Below are 13,640 nucleotides of genomic sequence, written 5' to 3' on the forward strand. Positions count from 1 at the left end.
CTTTTATTTTCACTTAACAGCCAACTTTATAAATCAGCTGGTATGCATTCAATGTCAGAATAAAACATATTCTTTTTTCATTTTTAACAGCTGGGCAATTTAGAAATGCAGTGATAATTGGGTATTTGTGATTCATCCTATACTGCAATTAAATAATTCTCTGGCCAATCCGTAAGTAGTCTTAAAAATTAGTTACATTTCTGTGTGTGTTTGTGCGTGTGGACTTAACCAGACTGGTGAGTTTATATTATACAGCCGTTGTCGGACTTACTGTGCTAGCAATGAGTCTACATTTATTCTCCTGGTCCAGCTTTGTTTATTGTACTCAAGGACACAGCAGTGAAAAAATCTATCAGATTCTGAGCAAGAAGTAGCAGGTAATCGCGGGTGGACAGTGCGGGATACATAAGTGGCTCATGAAAATGTGAGAAAAGAAAGTCGAAGGATTAGTAATGCAGTAGTCTCGAAATGCACCTGTACTTACGACTCTTGTACCATAGTGCTAAAAGGTATAATGCCTGCAGCAGCATAGGTCCCACGTCTTGCCTTACCTATGAGATAAAGCATATAAAAATTAGGCAAGATCAAGCAGTACCTCCACAAGCCCCTTCACAGAAATGAGCCGTGGGTTCCTGTTGATCAAAGACCATGCAGTGTGCGAGGTTGGGATTGATGCTTAACCAAATGTTCCCTTAAAATGGATGTTAACATTGACCCTGTGGGTACTGCTTTTAAATTCCTTTCATCATTTGCTTTTAGGTGTGAAATCTAAAAATATTATATTTCTTTACCTAAATTCATAAATCTTTATCATCAAACAAAATATTCCAAATTTAAGTATATTAATTATGTTACATACAGACAAAATAATTTATAGCTCAAGTTACATTTGTAAGAAATCTTCAATGCAAATTAACTGATCACCTTATATTTCTAAATGATCCAGACAACCTCTTTACACATGAATGGCATTGTGAGTGTCAGCTTTACTCGATGGTAGCATTCCCCCTCACTAACTAAGAAGATTCTGCGTTCAAGCTCACCTCCAGGACAGTGTGTGATGTAGGCTAGCACTCCAGTGCAGCATCGAAGATGAGAAGCATTGTCAGTGATGCTGTCTTTTGGGGGAGACAGCAAGTCAAGACCTTGCCTACCTCTTCAAGTGGCTATCAGTGGTTCCATGGCACCATTTGAACGTGACCAGTGAGTTTTCTTGGTCTCCAGGGAAACACTTCTCATTCAAGAATCAGCAAAAATAGATGGACCATTATCCATTTTTTTGCTTTTCTTTGTGGAACTTTGTCTGCCTTTGTCCAAACAACAACATGATTACATTTTGAAAGAAATCCATTCGATACAAAGACATTTGAGAATACACAAAGGTCCTCTATACATACAAGATCTTCTGTTTTCATTATCTGAATGACCCCTCAATGATGGCATCATCTAACTGTCATGATAGGGAAATATTAGGAACTTGGGTCCAGAAATGGGGTCAAAAATGTAGCAGGGAATTTAGGGGTTAAACACACTGAGGAAAAAAACTAGGAGCAGCAGAGTCAGAGGGATATGCCACATCCTGAGTTATCTTGTCCCATTCAGACATAACCTTGGTTAGTGGGAATACACATGATATCCCAGTTTATCCAGGATGATCCACTCAAGAGCCATTTTCATTCGGGACAAGCTTGTTTGACCAGCCATTAGCTCATCACACTGTCTGATAACCTATTTGTCCATCAATGGGAGGTTAGTTGTGTATAAATAGCATAGCTCTGTTCATTTATCTAAACGGGAGTGGGAAATTAGCCAAGCTACGATGATAGGTCAAGTCTGGAAACCTGAGAGACCTTTGTTTGAGGAGTTAGGTGGAGCTTAGAGAGAGATAGAATGCTGTTCTGAACAGTTACAGAGAGCAGACGCTTGTGGAAATCAACCAGAGAGGTCATGAAAGTTACCACCGAGGCAGACTTTGGAAAAGGGTTCTGAACAAATGTCCTTAACAGAAGAAAATTTGCTTTGTAAATGCAAGTATTACCTTGACCTGTCTGTGTAAGTGGCATGGTGATTTAATGTGATGTTTGATGGGAACTAGTGTGTTAAGGTTAAGCAACTACATGCAATCTGTTTGTGTTAGAGCTGAAATAAAAAAATAAATACTGTTTTCTTTTCTTTTTGTTTTAATAAAGTTTATAGAATAACCAAGCACTATTTCTTATATTATCACTCCTGGAATGAATGGATCTCTCTGCACCACATTACAACTTAAGAAGGTTATGGCGTCTGGTCCAGTCTCTTAGCCACTGTTGTGAGCTGTCAAGGCATCCATAACACAACAAATGTCAGCTTCCACATTTATAATTACGATACCTAGCTATAATCCACAGGCACTTCTTCTAATCCCTCCACTACACCTAAATTGTCAGCCTGCCTGTCTGACATCCAGTACTGGATGAGTAGAAATGCCCTTCCAATTGAATATTGTGAAGATCAAAGATCAAAGCTATAGTCGTGATCACAAGCTCCATTCTAGCCACAGACGTCATCCATCTCCCTGGCACAATCTGAGGCTGAATCAAAGAGTTAACACTCTTGATGTCATACTTGACCCCAAAATGAGCTCTTCTGCACCACCCACCTTTCTCCGCCTCCATAACATCGCCTGACTCTGGCCCTACATCAACTCATCTCCTGAAGCCCTTCTCCATCGCTTTGATTTTCTAGGCTGCTCTTGGCCTAACTTGTACCAAGTCCTCTTAATCCATTACCCCTGTTCTCATTGACCTAAATTGGTTCCAAGTTCAGCAATACCTTGAATTTGAAATCCTCATCCTTGTTTTTAAATCTTTCCCTGGCATTGTCCCTGCCTATCTCTATAATATCCCCCAGCACAAACCCCTTCCCCAGCTCTAAAACCCTTCAAAACAACTGACCTACTTTGGTTCCCAGTCAAGCAACATCTTGACTCTAAAATTCTCATTCTTGTTTCCAAACTCCTCCTTGGCCTTGCCCCTCCCCATCTCTGTAATGATCCCCTGCTCACAACACCCAAAGATATCTGTACTCCTCAGATTTGGCCTCTTAAGCAACTCCAGTTTTCATTGCTCCACCATTAGTGGCCAAGCCTTCAGCTGGCAAGAGCTTAAGTTCTGAAACCCTTTCCCTCAACATTTATATCCCTCTTTCCTCCTTTAAACACTCCTTAAAGTCTACCTCTTTGACCAAGCATTTTGATCATCTGTCTTAATATCTCCTTTCGTGGCTTGGTGTCAAATTTGACTTTATAACATCACTGGGAAGCACCTTAGGTTTTATAGAACCACAGAAAAGTTACATCACAGAAGCAGGCCATTTGTCCCATCTTGTCCATGTCAGCCCGAGAATACCCAGGTGCCCTTTCTAATCCACTTTCCTGCACCTGGTCCATAGCCCTGTAGCTTACAGCACTTAAGGTGCAGATCCAGGTGCTAGAAACAGATATGAGCGTACCTGATTAATTAATTTGCTGGAATGATTGATAAAATATCATGACTTTTTGCTTTGGTGAAGAAAAAAAAGTTTTACAAAATTGGAACCTACACAAATTGTGAATGCTGCAATGATTCAATTTATTAACAATGTAGATAAGCAATAACAGTTTCTATTTATATAGTTCCTTTAATGTAAGGAAATGTCCCAAGGCACTTCACACTGATGAGTGCAGAATGAATTATGCTGCCCCGATCTCTCGACCCCATTCGGACTAACCACCACGGCCTCTGGACCCCCACCATGCCCCAACCATGCCGTTAGGGGGTCCTCGGGCCTCCCTTTACCCCACCTCATAAGGGCAGGGCACCCCCGGGCTTGCTACCTGGCATGGGCAACCTGGCACCTTGGTACAGCTGACCTAGGACACAGACAGTGCCAAGATGCCCAGGTGGCAGCGAGAGTGCCAGGATACCACCCTGCCCAGAGTCCAACTACCCAGGGGTCTCCAATGACCTGGGAGACATCCCCCCTCGGAACCATTCCACCTGTTTGACGTTTGTGTGGACCAGTGCTAAACAACGCCATAGCCAGGTCCCGCAGGCGTGGCCATTCATTCCCGGGTATCGGGAGATGGGGCGGCAACATATTTATTTGAGCTGAACTAATCACTTTAATATGTAAATCTGGATTTCACCCACTGACTCAGCGATGTCTTGTTAGATCTCGTGAGATGTCACCGAGTCGGGCGCAACAAGGCCATTCGATCGTGTCCTGTGTGTTCCAATATGGGGCCCTGTTTAGTCAGTTAAACTATTTCATCAACTAACTAGCCTCAGGTTTTAGAATCATAGAACCCCTACAGTGCAGAAGGAAGCCATTCAGCCCATCGAGTCTGAACTGACCCTCTGAAAGAGATGTGACAACCCGCTGAATTCAAACATGTTACTTAGCAGAGGAAAATAAACTAACAAAGATTTCCCTAGTAACTTGAAAGAGCACTCCACCCAAGCCCACTTCTCCATCCTATCCCAATAACCCCTTAATGTAAACTACACATCCCTGGATACTAAGGGCCTATTTAGCATGGCCAATTCACCTAACTTGCATGTCTTCTGGACTGTGGAAAGAAACCCGAGCACCCGGAGGAAACCTATGCAGAGACAGGAGAAAGTGCAAGTTCCACACAGACAGAGACCCAAGGCCTGAATTGTACCCGGGTCCCTGGTGCTGTGAGGCAGCAATGCTAACCACTGTGCCACCACGCCACCAAAGGCATTAGTGAACCAGGTGGGTTTTCCAACAATCAACAGTTAGACCAGATATTTTGTTGAGTTTAAATTCTGCCACCTGCCATGGTGGGATTCGAACCTGGTCCCCAGATCATTACCCTGGGTTTCTGGTCAAGTGACAATACCACTACGCCACTGGTGGATCAAGAACTCAAATTGTCTTTTTTAGTCGTTGATTTCGTTTTAAAGTAAGTTACCTCGTCATGTCACATGAGCCAAACAGTGGGGGTAACGTTGACTTTTGACTGGCAACATTAAATTGGCAAAAAGGATTCAGTCACCCGTTTTGTATCTCTCATTCTGACTTCAATAGAAATGAAAACCAAGAGAGATACATAACGCAAGGCTCAAGTTATCTCCATTATGATCTATCCAAAAATTGCCATAACACTTTGAAGAAAATCCCTCTATATCAATGCTTGTGAACAACCCAATCTTTCATTTAACCTCAGCATGAGGAACACGTGCTGCATCCGACACTTTGAGCTTGAGAAAACGTACTAAACAACCATTGCTAAATATGAGAATTGTGTGTGAAATGTGTTGGGCAAAACAACAGACTGCCTTTTATGTGCCCCCACTGAGCCTGTTTTCAACAGGGGGCACATATAAATAAGGCGCATGCCTTGGACTTCCCTGTCTCTGTGACCCATTGGGCCTTTTTGTTCCTAGCTGCAGTCCTGTCAGCGTCCACTACCTCAGTCCTGGCACTGCCAGCCATTAGGATTGACAGCTGCTCTTGAGAGTGGGACGTCCTCCCCAGTGGTGGTGGGGAGGGGGGGGGGGGGGAACTAGCATGGAATAGGTCAGCTTTGCTCCTGGAGCAGGGTGCAAACTGCCAGCCTTTTCCATTCTTTTCTGCCCGACATCTGTGATGACCTTTGCACTTTGGAGAAAGCCTGTATTTTCTTGTTGTGAGGCATCCCTAGTGCAAATTGAAACAAAGATAATTCTGGAAAGGGGTTGATGCATGATCAATTACTATTAAAACGAGGTAGTAACATAACTGAAGGCTTTAATAGACTAGAACTGTTCCCCAGCAGCTTCGGTACAGAATGAGGGCTGCTGGGGCGGCGCCAGTTCTTATACCCTGCCTGTCAGGGCGGATCTACATACAAAACAGCCAATGGTAAACTCCTAGGTTTAACCAATGGTCTTCAGCCTCTCGGGTACTGCAATACCTGATAATACCACAGGGGTTAATTTGACTTTTTCGGTATGACACCATTTCAGAGAGGTTAAACTCTGGCTGAGGTTGCTATAGAACTGAAGCAAAAAGTAAATAGGTCGCCTAATTGGGGGATCGAATTTACAGTTGGGGCCTGCTGCAGCAGGTTCAGTTGCAGGAAAAAGACAGACACAGATTTTGGTGAAGAAGCTAGGAGAAGCCTCTGAGAATAGGACCCAGACTGTAAACAATGGCTGGAAGGCAGCTGAGGTGCAAAGTCATGACAGCTGGGGAAGGAGACTAAAAAAGCAGGTTCTATGAGCACGCACGCTGCCTTTTGGGGGCCTGTGGAAATCAGGTGTATTGAGAATACTGGCTGGCGGGACTTCAGGAACACCTCCTGTGTGCACACAGGAACTAAATCTCCATCTTGGAAATCCAGGGGACTGTAGGACCCATTTGCTGAGTTTAATGCCATATTTGCTAATGGAGGAGTGCTTGTAGTATTGTATAATTTATCTGTGTTGTATCAACTATTTAAAGTGAAGTTTATCTTTTAATTTGAAGTACCATTTTGCTGTTCATGTTTGAATTATGTTGATTTATACAGTTAATGTTTTATACAGTGCAATTTTGTCCTTCAGTTTTCTTTCCAATGACATTGTTGTCATAATTTTCTTTTAAAATGTTATCGGTCTCTGCGGAGATTGTTACACTTGTTTGGAAAGATGTAACATCTATATTTACGTTAGCTATCATGAAAATGGCTCCTGTTCATAACTAAAATGCATATATGTATTATCCTTATGTTGTAAATTGGCCAAAGCCCGAGAAATAAAATGAAAATTGAATAATGCTGAAAATTTGAAATGCACAAACTGAAAATGCTGGAAATGCCCAGCAAACTGATTAGTATCTGCAGGAGAAGGAAGGGTTAACATTGTGGGTGAAGGGTGGGCTCAAAACATTGAGCTATCTTTCTGCTTATAATGCTAATTCCATGCCATCAATATAAATTATTTCGCTCATAAATAGTGGGAGGAAAATTCCTTCATGTCAGTTGTGCTGCTGTTTCTCCAGAAAGTTACAACATTCATCAGCAAATTTGCTTGGGTAGATAATATTAAATATTCTTGACACAATTCTGGTATAACTTGAACATGGAGGCAACACCAATTATTCAATCACTCCTCACCCTCCACCTCTCACCACACAATACATCAGCACAACAACGGCATCATTTAAAAAAATGTACTCCACAGATTCTCAGCAGCAGAATACTGGCAAATAGCAAGGTAGGCTACCAATTTTCATTCAATAATTTGAAGATATCTCTCCATAGAACCATAGGATTCCTACAGTGCAGAAGGAAGCCATTCGGCCCATCATGCCTGCACCGCCCCTCTGAAAGAGGACCGCACCTAGGCCCACTCCCCCACCCTATTCCCATAACCATGCTTAACCTGACACGAAGCACAATTTAGCATGGCCAATTCACCTAACCTGCACATCTTTGAACTGTGGGCGGAAACCGGAGCACCCGGAGGAAACCCATGGAGACACAAGGAGAAAGTGCAAACTTCACGCAGTCAGCCAAGGCCGGAATTGAACCCGGGTCCCTGATGCTGTGAGGCAGCAGAGCTGTACCGCTGTGCCAACCTGGCACCTGCATGATCAGTCCAGTGTTGCACTACCATATCCAATTAGGTGCCAGCTGTGCCAAAATAGCAAAGCTAACTTCACTGATCAAAATCTCCATGTCCTCTTCCAAGACATACTAATTGAAAGCCTCATGCATCTGTCTTCCTACCACATGCCAAACGCCAACAGCAGTCATGGTGGCTGTATGGAGTTGACACTGGCACTGAATATCAACTCCTTTACACCCTAGTTTAGCAACAGTGCAGAAGGAAGTAAAAACACTCCACAAGGGTAGGCAAGTGTAGCCAGTCACCAAGTCTCCCACTCTAAATTGCTCACTCTGCACAACCATAAAATACCCTCATCCAGATGCATGTCTCAGTTCACCTCATCCATCACAGTAGCCACACACTTCTTAACTGACCACCCCCGCCTCACCCGGACAACCTTCCACTCCATTAGCTTACAATAGAGTGAGTGCTTTATTTCAAATACACTGCACACCTTTCTTGTGATTTGTTATGTTAAAATTTTAGAGTAAACCATGAACAGACTGTTCAGTAGATTCAAACCTCTTCATGTCAGTGAGGTGCTGTCATCTGTTGGGTCCAGTCCCTGGTAGCTCCCTGGTTAATGTTATTCAGATTCCCTCTTGTAACCTAAAAGTATCTGGAACTAAGTTTCAGGGCTGTTATCACTTTAATTGTGACAGATCGAACAGCTGTGACAGTGGAACAACTCAGCAGACCTTTGTAATGAAGTTGGCAGAGATGTCCAAATTATATCCTGTGAGAGGCGTAGTCATTGGCCTTGCTTGATCAGTGTAGCTGGACATGTACTTGGTGGTCTGCTGTCCTATGCTATACTGACTGATTTCCCAGCTTGGACACAATGGGCGTGATTTACCTTCCTCGTCACGTCCAGCTTGGTGATGTGACTAGGCCGGTGAAACTCGTGAGAGGCCTGGCGCAAAATTGACTGAACCTCGTGAGACATAGCAAGTTGTCGAAATCCCATTTTACATATATATATGAACCAGTAGGGTCATTTAAATATTTCTGCACTAAATTCTCCCGCTGCCCGGGAACTAATGGCCTGCCAGCGAGGCCTGGACCAGGCACCGTTTAGTACTGGTCCACACCAATGAGGACCAGGCCTAATGCCATTTAACGGGTTTTCCAGGACATTGGAGACCCTGAGTGGTCGAGGACAGGACAGGGTGCCCCTGGCTCTCCCTCTGGCACCTTGGCACTGTTAGCCTGGCACCTTGGCACCGCTACCTTGGCACTGTCACCCTGGCACTATGAAGGTATTCCCTACTGCCAAGCTGTAGGGAACACTGCCAGGATGCCCAGGTGGCAGAGTCAAGGTGCCCAGGTGCCAGGGTGACTTTACCAAGGGTCTGGGCCTGAGGAGGGCCATGCCCATGAAAGGGGGGATGGGGGGTTGTATGAAGGGTGGGGATGAAGGGCGCATATGAAGGGGCCTGATAAATGTTGGGGGGGGGGGGAATGAAAGGTGGGGGTTCTGAATGGGGGAGGGGATTCGTAAGGGGTGGTGGGGAAGCCTGAAAATGGGGGCCCTCAGCGGCCACAGAGAGGGGTGTAGAGAAATGGCCACATGTGTGGGAGGTGACATTGCCCGTGGGTGGGAGGTATAGGAGACCCTCGAGCTCACTCAGAAATTGGGGCACCCTTTCAAAATGGCGCTCCTATCTCTGAGGAGTTGGTCTCACCAGCGAGTTCAGCTCCCCAGTGATGAAAAAATTTCCAAGTGTTGGCTTGACCGGGAGAAAATCCCCAAGGCCCCAAAAAATGACTAAGTGTGTTTGGATAGCGGTGGGGAACCCGCCGACAGCCTGGGGGAAACTCCCAGCCAAACCCGCCTGAAATGACACTAAGGCTGGGATTTACCAGTTCATGCCAGCGGGAACCTCCAGTCACATGCCTGCGCACGGGTTTCCCGACGACGAGGGGTGCTGTCAATGGGAAATCCCATTGATAAAGGCGGGACCGGTAAATCCCTCCTGTAGAAACTGTTCCGAGAAGTAGCACCCTCAGTGTGGTTGAATAACGGTGTGGATCTCACCGCCAAACTCACCAAAAATGACAGTTAGAAATCTTTTGGTTGACCTGCGGCAGATGTTGCTGTTCTAGCAGGATGGCATTCGGATTGCATGGAGTGGTAGGCCCAAGGGAAAATACATCATTGTATGAAGAGGATCTGGGAGTGAGTTAGGGGGCAGCTGTGTGCCAAAATCCTATTCCGAGATGAGACAACAGTGCTGCAGAACAATGAATTACATGCCAGTGATGTGAGGGAATGGGTAGAAAGAACGTTCTCAGCAGCCAGTAATCAGTTAGCAAAGTTGTTGCCCTCTTCAGTTCACCAACTCCTCAGTTATGTTTACCTGAAATGATCGCGGCTATACTGTTTCATTTTTCAGATGTAAAGTTACACAGAATGCGAGAGAATTGTAACAACAGGAAACTCTGGGTATTTGGAAGCTCAGGCAAGAAAATGAACACTAAGGCACATTGGCAGGCAGAAGGATTGAACTGTTAAAAAGACCAAGGAAGTTTGATCACAAATGTGCTAAAGCACAGGTGGCAGTGCCAAGGAGGAGTGCCAAGGTACACCGATGCAACGGGGAATCGAAAATCAGAATCGGCACAAGGCGTCGACGGGGCCAATCTAAACACGATGCTCCGGCACCCAACGTGCGGCGGGATCAGAGTTCGCACCCACACACCAGCGGGAGGATGTAAATTAATGTAAATTGGTCTTAATGCACCCACATTGGGCCCGGCACCCTATTCTTCGGCTCTCTGTGATTCTCCAGGAATCATGTGGGCAGGAATCACAAGAGGTCTCACCAAACGTGAGCCTGACGTGGTGAACCCTTGCAGTGGCCAAGGAGGTAACTCCTTAAGGGAGCTGTCACCAAAGTCCACCCACTCCACCACCACAATGCAGGACCTACCCACACTTCCTCTACCAGACCCCCCCCCTCCCACAGCCTCCACAGGGTCTTCTTAATAGGGAGACCCCCAAATAAGTAGACCCCCCCAGGGACCCCCTTAATAGGGAGACCCTCAATATGTAGACTCCCCTAGGGACCCCCTTAATAGGGCGACCCCCAATACGTAGACGCCCCTAGGGACTTCCATAATAGGGAGACCCCCCCAATAGGGAGACACCCCCAGAGATCCCCTTAATAGGGAGACGGCCAGGGATATCCTTAATAGGGAGGTCGGGAGGCCAGCCCCCCCCCAAGATGTCACCTTAATAGGGAGACCGCTCCAAGAACTTGCTTAATTATGGAGACCCCCCAAGAACTCCCTAACTGTGGGCTCCCCCCAACGGGACCCCCTTAAAAGGGATATCCCTCAGGGACCCGCTAACTCCTGGAATCCCCACAGGGACCCCCTAACTAGAGGGAGCCCCAGGGACCCCCCTAACTATAGGAACCCCCACAGGGACCCGCTAACTAGAGGTAACTCCCCGCAGAACCTCCAGAACAAAGTCTCCTGACTGGAAGCTGGAGAGCAGTCCAGATGCGGCAGTGACAGAAATTACAATTGTAACTGTTATCTGGAAGCATCACCTGTCCATTCCAGGGAGGAAAACAGCTGTGACCTGTGTTTAAACCCCTCAGGTCCATTTGCTGCAAGCCATTCATTGATTTCTCCCAGTGAGCTGTGATTGACAGCTTCCACAAAACAGCTGCAGACTTGATTCATTCATGTCCCTTCATGGGTGAGTGACTCGAAGTGCTGAAACCCCAATGTTTACAATCATCAACTACATCAAAGAGAGGTAAGTGCATTCCAATCACTAGGTGCATTCCAATCACCCAAGCATGTGCCTTGTCTTTTTCAGAGATGTGCAGGGCTCCTCCATTACTGAGGGACCCCCACAGACCCTCTGCCTCTGGTGGGAGGACATATTCGCCCAAAAGGAGAATCTCGCCCTAAATGTCAGAAGATCTAAACAGAAAACCTGGCTATGTTTCTGGCGAGAAACACATCGGTTTTCAGTCAGAACCTGGCACTTCGCCATTTTTGTTTGAACATTCCACCAATTGATGAGATTCACAACCAATTTCCCAGCTTTGTGTGTGCAAGGATGCAAAATGAAACGGGGTTTAAAATGCAAAGCTGTACTGATCTGGAGCAGAAAGTAAACTTTTTTTATTGTCCGTTCATGGAATGTGGGCGCGCTGGCTGGGCCAGCATTTGCTACCCATCCCTGAGGTCATTTAAGAGTCGAACCACATTGCCGTGAGTCTGGAGTCACATGTAAGCCAGACCAGATAAGGATGACAGATTTCCTTCCCTAAAAGACATTAGTGAACCAGATGGGTTTTTACGACATGGCCACCATTCCAAATTTTTATTGAATTCAAACTCCACCATCTGCCATAGTGGAATTCAAACCCAGGTTCCCAGAGCATTATCCTGGGTCAAGAGGCAATACCACTATGCCATCACCTCGCTATCTATTGAGCATTTCCTACTTGAACATAAAAAAAGCCTAATTTTAAGCAATTCCTCAAAGAGCCATAAATGAGAACAGCCGAGAAAAACACAGCTGGGGGAACGGAGAATCCCGCCCTAGAACTCTCGTGCACCCTGAACAAGGAAGGGAGATTGGTGTGTAAGCCACACAGACTACTCATTCGAACCTCATGTGGTTTTCAGAGATAGTACTTAAATTATTTCCAGAACATCTTGCAATCATATTCCAGGTCCAAAGCCGAAGTACCACATGTGACAAGGAAGAGTATTTTCCTGAAGTATCATATTGTTGTCCTACAATATTTGGGGTCACTTTGAACACTGGGCCAGACAGAGGTTCTGCACCATGTCTTGTCGATGTACTGTATGGTATAAACTGGCTTAAGATTGTTGGAAATAATTAAGATTTTACTTGTGACATTATACAAATATACAGCATGTGAAGAGGTAATGTTATGTTAACCCTAGCCACTAGAGGGAGCTAACGGACAGTACTATAAATTGCACTGGTTCTTGGGCTTGGGGAGGAGCTGAAGAAGACAAGATTCATGGTGCATTGCAGAGCTAGTTAAGATATAATAGTTATAGTTAGTCGATAGAGATAGTGCTAGTGAGTGTAGTTTAATTCTTATATGTATGTTTGCTATTCAGAATAAGTGTTAAACTCAAATTTAGTAGTGTTAATAAAATTAGTTTAGTTCTTTAAAAGAGCCTTGTGTATTTTTGTGATCACTATGCCTTCCATCCTGGAAACCCCTCACAAAGATCACCACATTACTATGAAAATAAAGATCTGAATTTGAACTTCCTTTAATGTGCTGCAGCCATAAACAGGCTAGCTAATGGGTAAATAGCGAAATAATATCTAGAGATGACCAGTTAACTCTAACTAAGCATTTCAAAAATATAAACCTGTAGCTTCTTAATTCAAAATGCCAGCCTCGCCAAAGTAGATCCTTCAGGGAATGGTGAAAATGGGAGAGCTGAGTGTTGTGGGTAAGAAACCTTCCCTTTACCTTTGGGAAGATTCAAACTATGATCCTGGCGATGACGAGATAAAGGTACAGGGCACCAGAAAATAATAAACGATATATATCTTCAAGCATGATTGGATTTTATTTTCCATAATAACATACCCTTTGCAAGGACAGTGTCCTGGTCTGATATGTCCCCAATCCTCTAACGATACCACCTGTACTCTTCACGTTCCACATAAGCAGCTTACCCGTGCGGTCAGTCACCTATATTAAAACATCAACTTCTATATTCTAGATAGGGCATACAGTCTGATTGACAATTCAGCAAAACAAATTTTCTCTTCTCAAATGATTAAAGGTTAAAATGTATTCCCAGTCAATATGAAATGACATTCAAAGCAGTTTTGCAGTGTTTTTGATTGCGGTCCAGCTTTGGTACTAATGTTTGCTGGTGCAGTTTCAATGTGAGCTGGCTGTTTCTTAGAGCATGTCAAGCAAAAGTGCTTGCCCTGGAGGTTCGAGTGATGAGAAGATTCCAGGTTCCCTAGAAGGATCCCGTACTCTCTCAGTAAGC

At 44.8% G+C, this 13,640-nt stretch overlaps 1 protein-coding gene across 7 annotated transcripts in view; it reads left to right on the forward strand.

Annotated features, from left to right (window-relative positions):
• Window positions 1-13,640, forward strand: part of LOC140393874 (synaptotagmin-B) — an 882,906-nt gene that overhangs the window by 554,690 nt on the left and 314,576 nt on the right. Inside the window, exon 2 of one of the 7 annotated variants that reach the window (XM_072480440.1) lies at window positions 91-171. The exons of the other annotated variants lie outside the window; for them this stretch is intronic. The gene's annotated coding sequence lies outside the window, so the exon portion shown is untranslated. The remainder of the gene's footprint in view (window positions 1-90; window positions 172-13,640) is intronic. 7 annotated transcript variants of the gene reach the window in all.

This window comes from Scyliorhinus torazame, chromosome 17, assembly GCF_047496885.1.
Source record: "Scyliorhinus torazame isolate Kashiwa2021f chromosome 17, sScyTor2.1, whole genome shotgun sequence".
Lineage (NCBI taxonomy): Eukaryota > Metazoa > Chordata > Chondrichthyes > Carcharhiniformes > Scyliorhinidae > Scyliorhinus > Scyliorhinus torazame.